This window comes from Phytophthora cinnamomi (genome assembly GCF_018691715.1).
Source record: "Phytophthora cinnamomi strain GKB4 chromosome Unknown Contig2, whole genome shotgun sequence".
Classification (NCBI taxonomy): Eukaryota; Oomycota; class Peronosporomycetes; order Peronosporales; family Peronosporaceae; genus Phytophthora; species Phytophthora cinnamomi.
In genome coordinates this window covers 548158-560432 of record NW_027150935.1, presented here as the reverse complement: position 1 = coordinate 560432, position 12275 = coordinate 548158, and positions in this window count along the sequence as shown.

Sequence of the window (12275 nt, the reverse complement as noted above, 5' to 3'; positions counted from 1 at the left end):
CAACCTGATTGGCTGGACTATCTCTGATACTGGAATGTGATTGGACGACAACTTCAATTTGGGTGCTTATGATTTGCATGTGTTGAGTCAACCGTTTTGAGCCGCAGCCGTGACTAGGCGGATCAGTCTTACGACTGGCAACTTCGTTTGGACCGCAGCCGAGATCGTTTGGACCACATCTACAAGCCTCACCTACTAGGGAACATTGCATACAGTAGGGACTGCTAGCTGGTAAAGACACTAACCTAAATCGAGCTCACTTTTGGATTTCCTTCCAACTACTCACTCAACTACGAAGCCTCATGCGCATACTCTCAATTGCCCAGAGACTCAGCCCCATGGTCCTAGTTGGTCCTACGATTCCCTGGTCGACGCTGGGTCGGTCTTATGCGGGCTTTAATGACCGATAGATCTACGTTTGGTAGGAACTCTGCCACTTACTATGGACGTCATCCTTGAGCTGGACATTTCCAGGAGGCCCAGACCGCGATCGCGTACGCTGTCGTCGCCGCTGTGGTCTAGGGCTGGGAAACCTCCTGCCAGAAGACCTCCTGCCAGAGTGAACTACTGCTGCCAGAGTTGGCAGGAGAAGTTCACGTTGACCCATAGGATTTGTAGCAGATTTGCTGACGATGACGTCCGTCCCATAAGCCAAACATGTCTGAACATGTTTAACCATGTTTGGCCATATTTGGGGTTTCATCTTGTTTTCAGTATGTTCCTGTCCGTAACCCTTTTTGCAAACAATATCCAAACACCCCTTGTGCGTGTACATGTTCTAACCAAGGTCTGGGACTCGCACGATGCATTGCTCAAGGAAATAAAAAGCTCGATTGCGTCTCTCGGGCAGCACCTGGTGGTCGTCCTCTACATGAACTTGTCCTTGTAAGCCTTTGTCAGAGTCTAACAATATACAGTACACGTACTGTAAAACCTGTAATAGTGACCCATGGGGCACTCCGTTAGTACCCCCTGCTAGGGTGCGGGGTCTACTATTAAAGGGATGGTAGTCAAGTGAGAGTGGAAGAGTCCTAAAAGCTGCATGTGCTTGCTTAGATATCAGCCTCTCCGATGATGTCGATGAACGAGTCGCCATCTTCCGACGCGCTGCTGTTTTCAGCTTCCACAACTACATCGTCGTTGGTAGATGCAGCCGCGCGATGTTCAGCCAGCTAAGCCACAAAAGCCTCTCCGTAAATAAAGTGCGTGGTCAGAGAGAGTTGATCATCCGCTTCGAGGAAACAACGACGGAAGTTTGTGATGATGGTCTCGCTGGACACAGCCTTCCAAGCACGGGTCAGCCAGCTTCGAACCACATCGTTTCCCGGTACTTTCACGTTACGACGACGTGTGTACTGAAAGTTGTCGCTCATTTTCCACTCGTCAATGCTTGTCATAATGTTGTCCTTGAGAGGATTGAACCACAGGTAGTCTGCAATTTCTCTTCCACGGTGAACTTACGCTTCATTGTCACGACTCAAATTTGAAAATGAGAGAGATCGAATCAAACCGGCGAGACCTTGTTTGAAGCGCCAAGTTGATTCTTGCTTTTGATGTGTACGATCATCTGATAATTTTGATAATTCTGATAATTTGAATCAGGGTGGGGTACTAAAACAGGGATGAGGCGCTGTTGCATGTCCCCACCCAGTTGCTTAAAATTTTTTGGGATGGGGTACTATTAAACAAATGGGGCACAATTACAGGTTTTACAGTACATGCAATAGATGCACACACTTCGAAGTCTCTACATATTATGTATGTACATATTATGTATGTACATATTATGTATGTACATATTATGTATGTACATATTATGTATGTACATATTATGTATGTACATATTATGTGTGTAGAGACTTCGAAGTGTGTGCATCTATTACAGCCGTTCAATACATCATATTATGATGTAAGGAAGGGCTGCCGTTCAAGATCACCCGATTTGAGTTGGATGTGACGCCCGCATATGCTCGCGAAGAAGCACCATCATGAAAGACAAGTTGAACCGAGCCTGTACAAACAGTAAAAGGTGGGGCAGCTACATGTACAGTACGATTCTGCCCCATCCAAATGCTGTTCACGCGACGCAGGGCTTTCCAGGCCGTCATTCTTCGATTGACGCTCGCACGAATTAACTCAGCTGACAATGTTGACGTCCATCGCAGTGCTCGGCAGCGCTTTAGCGTTTCAGATCCTGTCGGTTGAAGCTCACCAGGTCGTGTACATTCCGTCGCCCACGTGGACGCGAGCGAACTCGACTGCGAGCGAACGTCGTGAGTTGTGGAATCCATTGGCGTTCCTTGAGAAGCAGGGCTTCAAGACGCAGGAGAATTTTACGCAGTACCAGATGGACAACGGGTACAAGAGTCTCCGCGACTTCATGGATAACGCCAAGTACACGGTCACGAAAGGAGCCGACCAGGCCTGTGGGTGGACCGACCCCAAGGGAATCGCCCAACAGATCCCGTCGGACGGCATCATGCGCACGTCGGGCTACACGCACGATGGCCCCTGCGAGATCTACATGGGCGACAAGTTGGCTCTGTCGTACCTGAACTGCCACGAGTCGATCACGGACCAGACATTCAAGTTGGATTACAGCGGTTGCGGCGATAGGTGCATCCTGTACTGGTACTGGCTGGGCGTGCGCTACCTGAAGGGCAAGTACTCGTGGCAAGTGTACAAGGAGTGCATCCCGCTCTACTCTGGCTCAGGCGGCGCCTCGACGGCAACGAATCCGAATGGCAACTGAGTTCTCTCAACGACCGCGGACCTATTTCTTGTAGTACTGCAGAACGCACTGTGGGGCCCGCAATTCGAGCGAGCGTCACATCCATAGTTGTTGTGTAGGCAGTAGTTGTTTTTACATGTACTCCTTTGTTGTACCCCACTCTCGCTTGTCCTGCACGACTTAGGTGTGTGCGAGCGCGTTCGTTCTTAAAATGATATGCAACGTGCTGTACTAAAATTGACGCGACTGCCATGTCAACACTTCCTACTACATGTATGTAAATGGACTTAGTTGCCTAGTTGTCTTTTGGCCCCATGTATTTGTAGTGTGCAGCAGAGAATTTTATAACAAAAAATGTACAGCCCATGTTTTCAGTCGGAGGAGGTGAAACGACACTCAAATCTAGCAGGAGAGCTCAAGCTAAATCGACCCCAATGGCATTTGAGGACAGCCCGCAGACTCAGCCCCATGGTCCTAGTTGGTCCTACGATTCCCTGGTCGACGCTGGGTCGGTCTTATGCGGGCTTTAATGACCGATAGATCTACGTTTGGTAGGAACTCTGCCACTTACTATGGACGTCATCCTTGAGCTGGACATTTCCAGGAGGCCCAGACCGCGATCGCGTACGCTGTCGTCGCCGCTGTGGTCTAGGGCTGGGAAACCTCCTGCCAGAAGACCTCCTGCCAGAGTGAACTACTGCTGCCAGAGTTGGCAGGAGAAGTTCACGTTGACCCATAGGATTTGTAGCAGATTTGCTGACGATGACGTCCGTCCCATAAGCCAAACATGTCTGAACATGTTTAACCATGTTTGGCCATATTTGGGGTTTCATCTTGTTTTCAGTATGTTCCTGTCCGTAACCCTTTTGCAAACAATATCCAAACACCCCTTGTGCGTGTACATGTTCTAACCAAGGTCTGGGACTCGCACGATGCATTGCTCAAGGAAATAAAAAGCTCGATTGCGTCTCTCGGGCAGCACCTGGTGGTCGTCCTCTACATGAACTTGTCCTTGTAAGCCTTTGTCAGAGTCTAACAATATACAGTACACGTACTGTAAAACCTGTAATAGTGACCCATGGGGCACTCCGTTAGTACCCTGCTAGGGTGCGGGGTCTACTATTAAAGGGATGGTAGTCAAGTGAGAGTGGAAGAGTCCTAAAAGCTGCATGTGCTTGCTTAGATATCAGCCTCTCCGATGATGTCGATGAACGAGTCGCCATCTTCCGACGCGCTGCTGTTTTCAGCTTCCACAACTACATCGTCGTTGGTAGATGCAGCCGCGCGATGTTCAGCCAGCTAAGCCACAAAAGCCTCTCCGTAAATAAAGTGCGTGGTCAGAGAGAGTTGATCATCCGCTCCGAGGAAACAACGACGGAAGTTTGTGATGATGGTCTCGCTGGACACAGCCTTCCAAGCACGGGTCAGCCAGCTTCGAACCACATCGTTTCCCGGTACTTTCACGTTACGACGACGTGTGTACTGAAAGTTGTCGCTCATTTTCCACTCGTCAATGCTTGTCATAATGTTGTCCTTGAGAGGATTGAACCACAGGTAGTCTGCAATTTCTCTTCCACGGTGAACTTACGCTTCATTGTCACGACTCAAATTTGAAAATGAGAGAGATCGAATCAAACCGGCGAGACCTTGTTTGAAGCGCCAAGTTGATTCTTGCTTTTGATGTGTACGATCATCTGATAATTTTGATAATTCTGATAATTTGAATCAGGGTGGGGTACTAAAACAGGGATGAGGCGCTGTCGCATGTCCCCACCCAGTTGCTTAAAAATTTTTGGGATGGGGTACTATTAAACAAATGGGGCACAATTACAGGTTTTACAGTACATGCAATAGATGCACACACTTCGAAGTCTCTACACACATAATATGTACATACATAATATGTACATACATAATATGTACATACATAATATGTACATACATAATATGTAGAGACTTCGAAGTGTGCATCTATATATTATGTATATTATGTATGTAGAGACTTCGAAGTGTGTGCATCTATTACAGCCGTTCAATACATCATATTATGATGTAAGGAAGGGCTGCCGTTCAAGATCACCCGATTTGAGTTGGATGTGACGCCCGCATATGCTCGCGAAGAAGCACCATCATGAAAGACAAGTTGAACCGAGCCTGTACAAACAGTAAAAGGTGGGGCAGCTACATGTACAGTACGATTCTGCCCCATCCAAATGCTGTTCACGCGACGCAGGGCTTTCCAGGCCGTCATTCTTCGATTGACGCTCGCACGAATTAACTCAGCTGACAATGTTGACGTCCATCGCAGTGCTCGGCAGCGCTTTAGCGTTTCAGATCCTGTCGGTTGAAGCTCACCAGGTCGTGTACATTCCGTCGCCCACGTGGACGCGAGCGAACTCGACTGCGAGCGAACGTCGTGAGTTGTGGAATCCATTGGCGTTCCTTGAGAAGCAGGGCTTCAAGACGCAGGAGAATTTTACGCAGTACCAGATGGACAACGGGTACAAGAGTCTCCGCGACTTCATGGATAACGCCAAGTACACGGTCACGAAAGGAGCCGACCAGGCCTGTGGGTGGACCGACCCCAAGGGAATCGCCCAACAGATCCCGTCGGACGGCATCATGCGCACGTCGGGCTACACGCACGATGGCCCCTGCGAGATCTACATGGGCGACAAGCTGGCTCTGTCGTACCTGAACTGCCACGAGTCGATCACGGACCAGACATTCAAGTTGGATTACAGCGGTTGCGGCGATAGGTGCATCCTGTACTGGTACTGGCTGGGCGTGCGCTACCTGAAGGGCAAGTACTCGTGGCAAGTGTACAAGGAGTGCATCCCGCTCTACTCTGGCTCAGGCGGCGCCTCGACGGCAACGAATCCGAATGGCAACTGAGTTCTCTCAACGACCGCGGACCTATTTCTTGTAGTACTGCAGAACGCACTGTGGGGCCCGCAATTCGAGCGAGCGTCACATCCATAGTTGTTGTGTAGGCAGTAGTTGTTTTTACATGTACTCCTTTGTTGTACCCCACTCTCGCTTGTCCTGCACGACTTAGGTGTGTGCGAGCGCGTTCGTTCTTAAAATGATATGCAACGTGCTGTACTAAAATTGACGCGACTGCCATGTCAACACTTCCTACTACATGTATGTAAATGGACTTAGTTGCCTAGTTGTCTTTTGGCCCCATGTATTTGTAGTGTGCAGCAGAGAATTTTATAACAAAAAATGTACAGCCCATGTTTTCAGTCGGAGGAGGTGAAACGACACTCAAATCTAGCAGGAGAGCTCAAGCTAAATCGACCCCAATGGCATTTGAGGACAGCCCGCAGACTCAGCCCCATGGTCCTAGTTGGTCCTACGATTCCCTGGTCGACGCTGGGTCGGTCTTATGCGGGCTTTAATGACCGATAGATCTACGTTTGGTAGGAACTCTGCCACTTACTATGGACGTCATCCTTGAGCTGGACAATTCCAGGAGGCCCAGACCGCGATCGCGTACGCTGTCGTCGCCGCTGTGGTCTAGGGCTGGGAAACCTCCTGCCAGAAGACCTCCTGCCAGAGTGAACTACTGCTGCCAGAGTTGGCAGGAGAAGTTCACCTTGACCCATAGGATTTGTAGCGGATTTGCTGACGATGACGTCCGTCCCATAAGCCAAACATGTTTGAACATGTTTAACCATGTTTGGCCAAATTTGGGGTTTCATCTTGTTTTCAGTATGCTCCTGTCCGTAACCCTATTTGCAAACAATATTCAAACACCCCTTGTGCGTGTACTAACCAAGGTCTGGGACTCGCACGATGCATTGCTCAAGGAAATAAAAAGCTCGATTGCGTCTCTCGGGCAGCAGCTGGTGGTCGTCCTCTACATGAACATGTCCTTGTAAGCCTTTGTCAGAGTCTAACAATATACAGTACACGTACTGTAAAACCTGTAATAGTGACCCATGGGGCACTCCGTTAGTACCCCTGCTAGGGTGCGGGGTCTACTATTAAAGGGATGGTAGTCAAGTGAGAGTGGAAGAGTCCTAAAAGCTGCATGTGCTTGCTTAGATATCAGCCTCTCCGATGATGTCGATGAACGAGTCGCCATCTTCAGACGCGCTGCTGTTTTCAGCTTCCACAACTACATCGTCGTTGGTAGATGCAGCCGCGCGATGTTCAGCCAGCTAAACCACAAAAGCCTCTCCGTAAATAAAGTGCGTGGTCAGAGAGAGTTGATCATCCGCTCCGAGGAAACAACGACGGAAGTTTGTGATGATGGTCTCGCTGGACACAGCCTTCCAAGCACGGGTCAGCCAGCTTCGAACCACATCGTTTCCCGGTACTTTCACGTTACGACGACGTGTGTACTGAAAGTTGTCGCTCATTTTCCACTCGTCAATGCTTGTCATAATGTTGTCCTTGAGAGGATTGAACCACAGGTAGTCTGCAATTTCTCTTCCACGGTGAACTTACGCTTCATTGTCACGACTCAAATTTGAAAATGAGAGAGATCGAATCAAACCGGCGAGACCTTGTTTGAAGCGCCAAGTTGATTCTTGCTTTTGATGTGTACGATCATCTGATAATTTTGATAATTCTGATAATTTGAATCAGGGTGGGGTACTAAAACAGGGATGAGGCGCTGTTGCATGTCCCCACCCAGTTGCTTAAAATTTTTTGGGATGGGGTACTATTAAACAAATGGGGCACAATTACAGGTTTTACAGTACATGCAATAGATGCACACACTTCGAAGTCTCTACATATTATGTATGTACATATTATGTATGTACATATTATGTATGTACATATTATGTATGTACATATTATGTATGTACATATTATGTGTGTAGAGACTTCGAAGTGTGTGCATCTATTACAGCCGTTCAATACATCATATTATGATGTAAGGAAGGGCTGCCGTTCAAGATCACCCGATTTGAGTTGGATGTGACGCCCGCATATGCTCGCGAAGAAGCACCATCATGAAAGACAAGTTGAACCGAGCCTGTACAAACAGTAAAAGGTGGGGCAGCTACATGTACAGTACGATTCTGCCCCATCCAAATGCTGTTCACGCGACGCAGGGCTTTCCAGGCCGTCATTCTTCGATTGACGCTCGCACGAATTAACTCAGCTGACAATGTTGACGTCCATCGCAGTGCTCGGCAGCGCTTTAGCGTTTCAGATCCTGTCGGTTGAAGCTCACCAGGTCGTGTACATTCCGTCGCCCACGTGGACGCGAGCGAACTCGACTGCGAGCGAACGTCGTGAGTTGTGGAATCCATTGGCGTTCCTTGAGAAGCAGGGCTTCAAGACGCAGGAGAATTTTACGCAGTACCAGATGGACAACGGGTACAAGAGTCTCCGCGACTTCATGGATAACGCCAAGTACACGGTCACGAAAGGAGCCGACCAGGCCTGTGGGTGGACCGACCCCAAGGGAATCGCCCAACAGATCCCGTCGGACGGCATCATGCGCACGTCGGGCTACACGCACGATGGCCCCTGCGAGATCTACATGGGCGACAAGTTGGCTCTGTCGTACCTGAACTGCCACGAGTCGATCACGGACCAGACATTCAAGTTGGATTACAGCGGTTGCGGCGATAGGTGCATCCTGTACTGGTACTGGCTGGGCGTGCGCTACCTGAAGGGCAAGTACTCGTGGCAAGTGTACAAGGAGTGCATCCCGCTCTACTCTGGCTCAGGCGGCGCCTCGACGGCAACGAATCCGAATGGCAACTGAGTTCTCTCAACGACCGCGGACCTATTTCTTGTAGTGCTGCAGAACGCACTGTGGGGCCCGCAATTCGGGCGAGCGTCACGTCCATAGTTGTTGTGTAGGCAGTAGTTGTTTTTACATGTACTCCTTTGTTGTACCCCACTCTCGCTTGTCCTGCACGACTTAGGTGTGTGCGAGCGCGTTCGTTCTTAAAATGATATGCAACGTGCTGTACTAAAATTGACGCGACTGCCATGTCAACACTTCCTACTACATGTATGTAAATGGACTTAGTTGCCTAGTTGTCTTTTGGCCCCATGTATTTGTAGTGTGCAGCAGAGAATTTTATAACAAAAAATGTACAGCCCATGTTTTCAGTCGGAGGAGGTGAAACGACACTCAAATCTAGCAGGAGAGCTCAAGCTAAATCGACCCCAATGGCATTTGAGGACAGCCCGCAGACTCAGCCCCATGGTCCTAGTTGGTCCTACGATTCCCTGGTCGACGCTGGGTCGGTCTTATGCGGGCTTTAATGACCGATAGATCTACGTTTGGTAGGAACTCTGCCACTTACTATGGACGTCATCCTTGAGCTGGACATTTCCAGGAGGCCCAGACCGCGATCGCGTACGCTGTCGTCGCCGCTGTGGTCTAGGGCTGGGAAACCTCCTGCCAGAAGACCTCCTGCCAGAGTGAACTACTGCTGCCAGAGTTGGCAGGAGAAGTTCACGTTGACCCATAGGATTTGTAGCAGATTTGCTGACGATGACGTCCGTCCCATAAGCCAAACATGTCTGAACATGTTTAACCATGTTTGGCCATATTTGGGGTTTCATCTTGTTTTCAGTATGTTCCTGTCCGTAACCCTTTTGCAAACAATATCCAAACACCCCTTGTGCGTGTACATGTTCTAACCAAGGTCTGGGACTCGCACGATGCATTGCTCAAGGAAATAAAAGCTCGATTGCGTCTCTCGGGCAGCACCTGGTGGTCGTCCTCTACATGAACTTGTCCTTGTAAGCCTTTGTCAGAGTCTAACAATATACAGTACACGTACTGTAAAACCTGTAATAGTGACCCATGGGGCACTCCGTTAGTACCCTGCTAGGGTGCGGGGTCTACTATTAAAGGGATGGTAGTCAAGTGAGAGTGGAAGAGTCCTAAAAGCTGCATGTGCTTGCTTAGATATCAGCCTCTCCGATGATGTCGATGAACGAGTCGCCATCTTCCGACGCGCTGCTGTTTTCAGCTTCCACAACTACATCGTCGTTGGTAGATGCAGCCGCGCGATGTTCAGCCAGCTAAGCCACAAAAGCCTCTCCGTAAATAAAGTGCGTGGTCAGAGAGTTGATCATCCGCTCCGAGGAAACAACGACGGAAGTTTGTGATGATGGTCTCGCTGGACACAGCCTTCCAAGCACGGGTCAGCCAGCTTCGAACCACATCGTTTCCCGGTACTTTCACGTTACGACGACGTGTGTACTGAAAGTTGTCGCTCATTTTCCACTCGTCAATGCTTGTCATAATGTTGTCCTTGAGAGGATTGAACCACAGGTAGTCTGCAATTTCTCTTCCACGGTGAACTTACGCTTCATTGTCACGACTCAAATTTGAAAATGAGAGAGATCGAATCAAACCGGCGAGACCTTGTTTGAAGCGCCAAGTTGATTCTTGCTTTTGATGTGTACGATCATCTGATAATTTTGATAATTCTGATAATTTGAATCAGGGTGGGGTACTAAAACAGGGATGAGGCGCTGTCGCATGTCCCCACCCAGTTGCTTAAAAATTTTTGGGATGGGGTACTATTAAACAAATGGGGCACAATTACAGGTTTTACAGTACATGCAATAGATGCACACACTTCGAAGTCTCTACACACATAATATGTACATACATAATATGTACATACATAATATGTACATACATAATATGTACATACATAATATGTAGAGACTTCGAAGTGTGTGCATCTATATATTATGTATATTATGTATGTAGAGACTTCGAAGTGTGTGCATCTATTACAGCCGTTCAATACATCATATTATGATGTAAGGAAGGGCTGCCGTTCAAGATCACCCGATTTGAGTTGGATGTGACGCCCGCATATGCTCGCGAAGAAGCACCATCATGAAAGACAAGTTGAACCGAGCCTGTACAAACAGTAAAAGGTGGGGCAGCTACATGTACAGTACGATTCTGCCCCATCCAAATGCTGTTCACGCGACGCAGGGCTTTCCAGGCCGTCATTCTTCGATTGACGCTCGCACGAATTAACTCAGCTGACAATGTTGACGTCCATCGCAGTGCTCGGCAGCGCTTTAGCGTTTCAGATCCTGTCGGTTGAAGCTCACCAGGTCGTGTACATTCCGTCGCCCACGTGGACGCGAGCGAACTCGACTGCGAGCGAACGTCGTGAGTTGTGGAATCCATTGGCGTTCCTTGAGAAGCAGGGCTTCAAGACGCAGGAGAATTTTACGCAGTACCAGATGGACAACGGGTACAAGAGTCTCCGCGACTTCATGGATAACGCCAAGTACACGGTCACGAAAGGAGCCGACCAGGCCTGTGGGTGGACCGACCCCAAGGGAATCGCCCAACAGATCCCGTCGGACGGCATCATGCGCACGTCGGGCTACACGCACGATGGCCCCTGCGAGATCTACATGGGCGACAAGTTGGCTCTGTCGTACCTGAACTGCCACGAGTCGATCACGGACCAGACATTCAAGTTGGATTACAGCGGTTGCGGCGATAGGTGCATCCTGTACTGGTACTGGCTGGGCGTGCGCTACCTGAAGGGCAAGTACTCGTGGCAAGTGTACAAGGAGTGCATCCCGCTCTACTCTGGCTCAGGCGGCGCCTCGACGGCAACGAATCCGAATGGCAACTGAGTTCTCTCAACGACCGCGGACCTATTTCTTGTAGTACTGCAGAACGCACTGTGGGGCCCGCAATTCGGGCGAGCGTCACGTCCATAGTTGTTGTGTAGGCAGTAGTTGTTTTTACATGTACTCCTTTGTTGTACCCCACTCTCGCTTGTCCTGCACGACTTAGGTGTGTGCGAGCGCGTTCGTTCTTAAAATGATATGCAACGTGCTGTACTAAAATTGACGCGACTGCCATGTCAACACTTCCTACTACATGTATGTAAATGGACTTAGTTGCCTAGTTGTCTTTTGGCCCCATGTATTTGTAGTGTGCAGCAGAGAATTTTATAACAAAAAATGTACAGCCCATGTTTTCAGTCGGAGGAGGTGAAACGACACTCAAATCTAGCAGGAGAGCTCAAGCTAAATCGACCCCAATGGCATTTGAGGACAGCCCGCAGACTCAGCCCCATGGTCCTAGTTGGTCCTACGATTCCCTGGTCGACGCTGGGTCGGTCTTATGCGGGCTTTAATGACCGATAGATCTACGTTTGGTAGGAACTCTGCCACTTACTATGGACGTCATCCTTGAGCTGGACATTTCCAGGAGGCCCAGACCGCGATCGCGTACGCTGTCGTCGCCGCTGTGGTCTAGGGCTGGGAAACCTCCTGCCAGAAGACCTCCTGCCAGAGTGAACTACTGCTGCCAGAGTTGGCAGGAGAAGTTCACGTTGACCCATAGGATTTGTAGCAGATTTGCTGACGATGACGTCCGTCCCATAAGCCAAACATGTCTGAACATGTTTAACCATGTTTGGCCATATTTGGGGTTTCATCTTGTTTTCAGTATGTTCCTGTCCGTAACCCTTTTTGCAAACAATATCCAAACACCCCTTGTGCGTGTACATGTTCTAACCAAGGTCTGGGACTCGCACGATGCATTGCTCAAGGAAATAAAAAG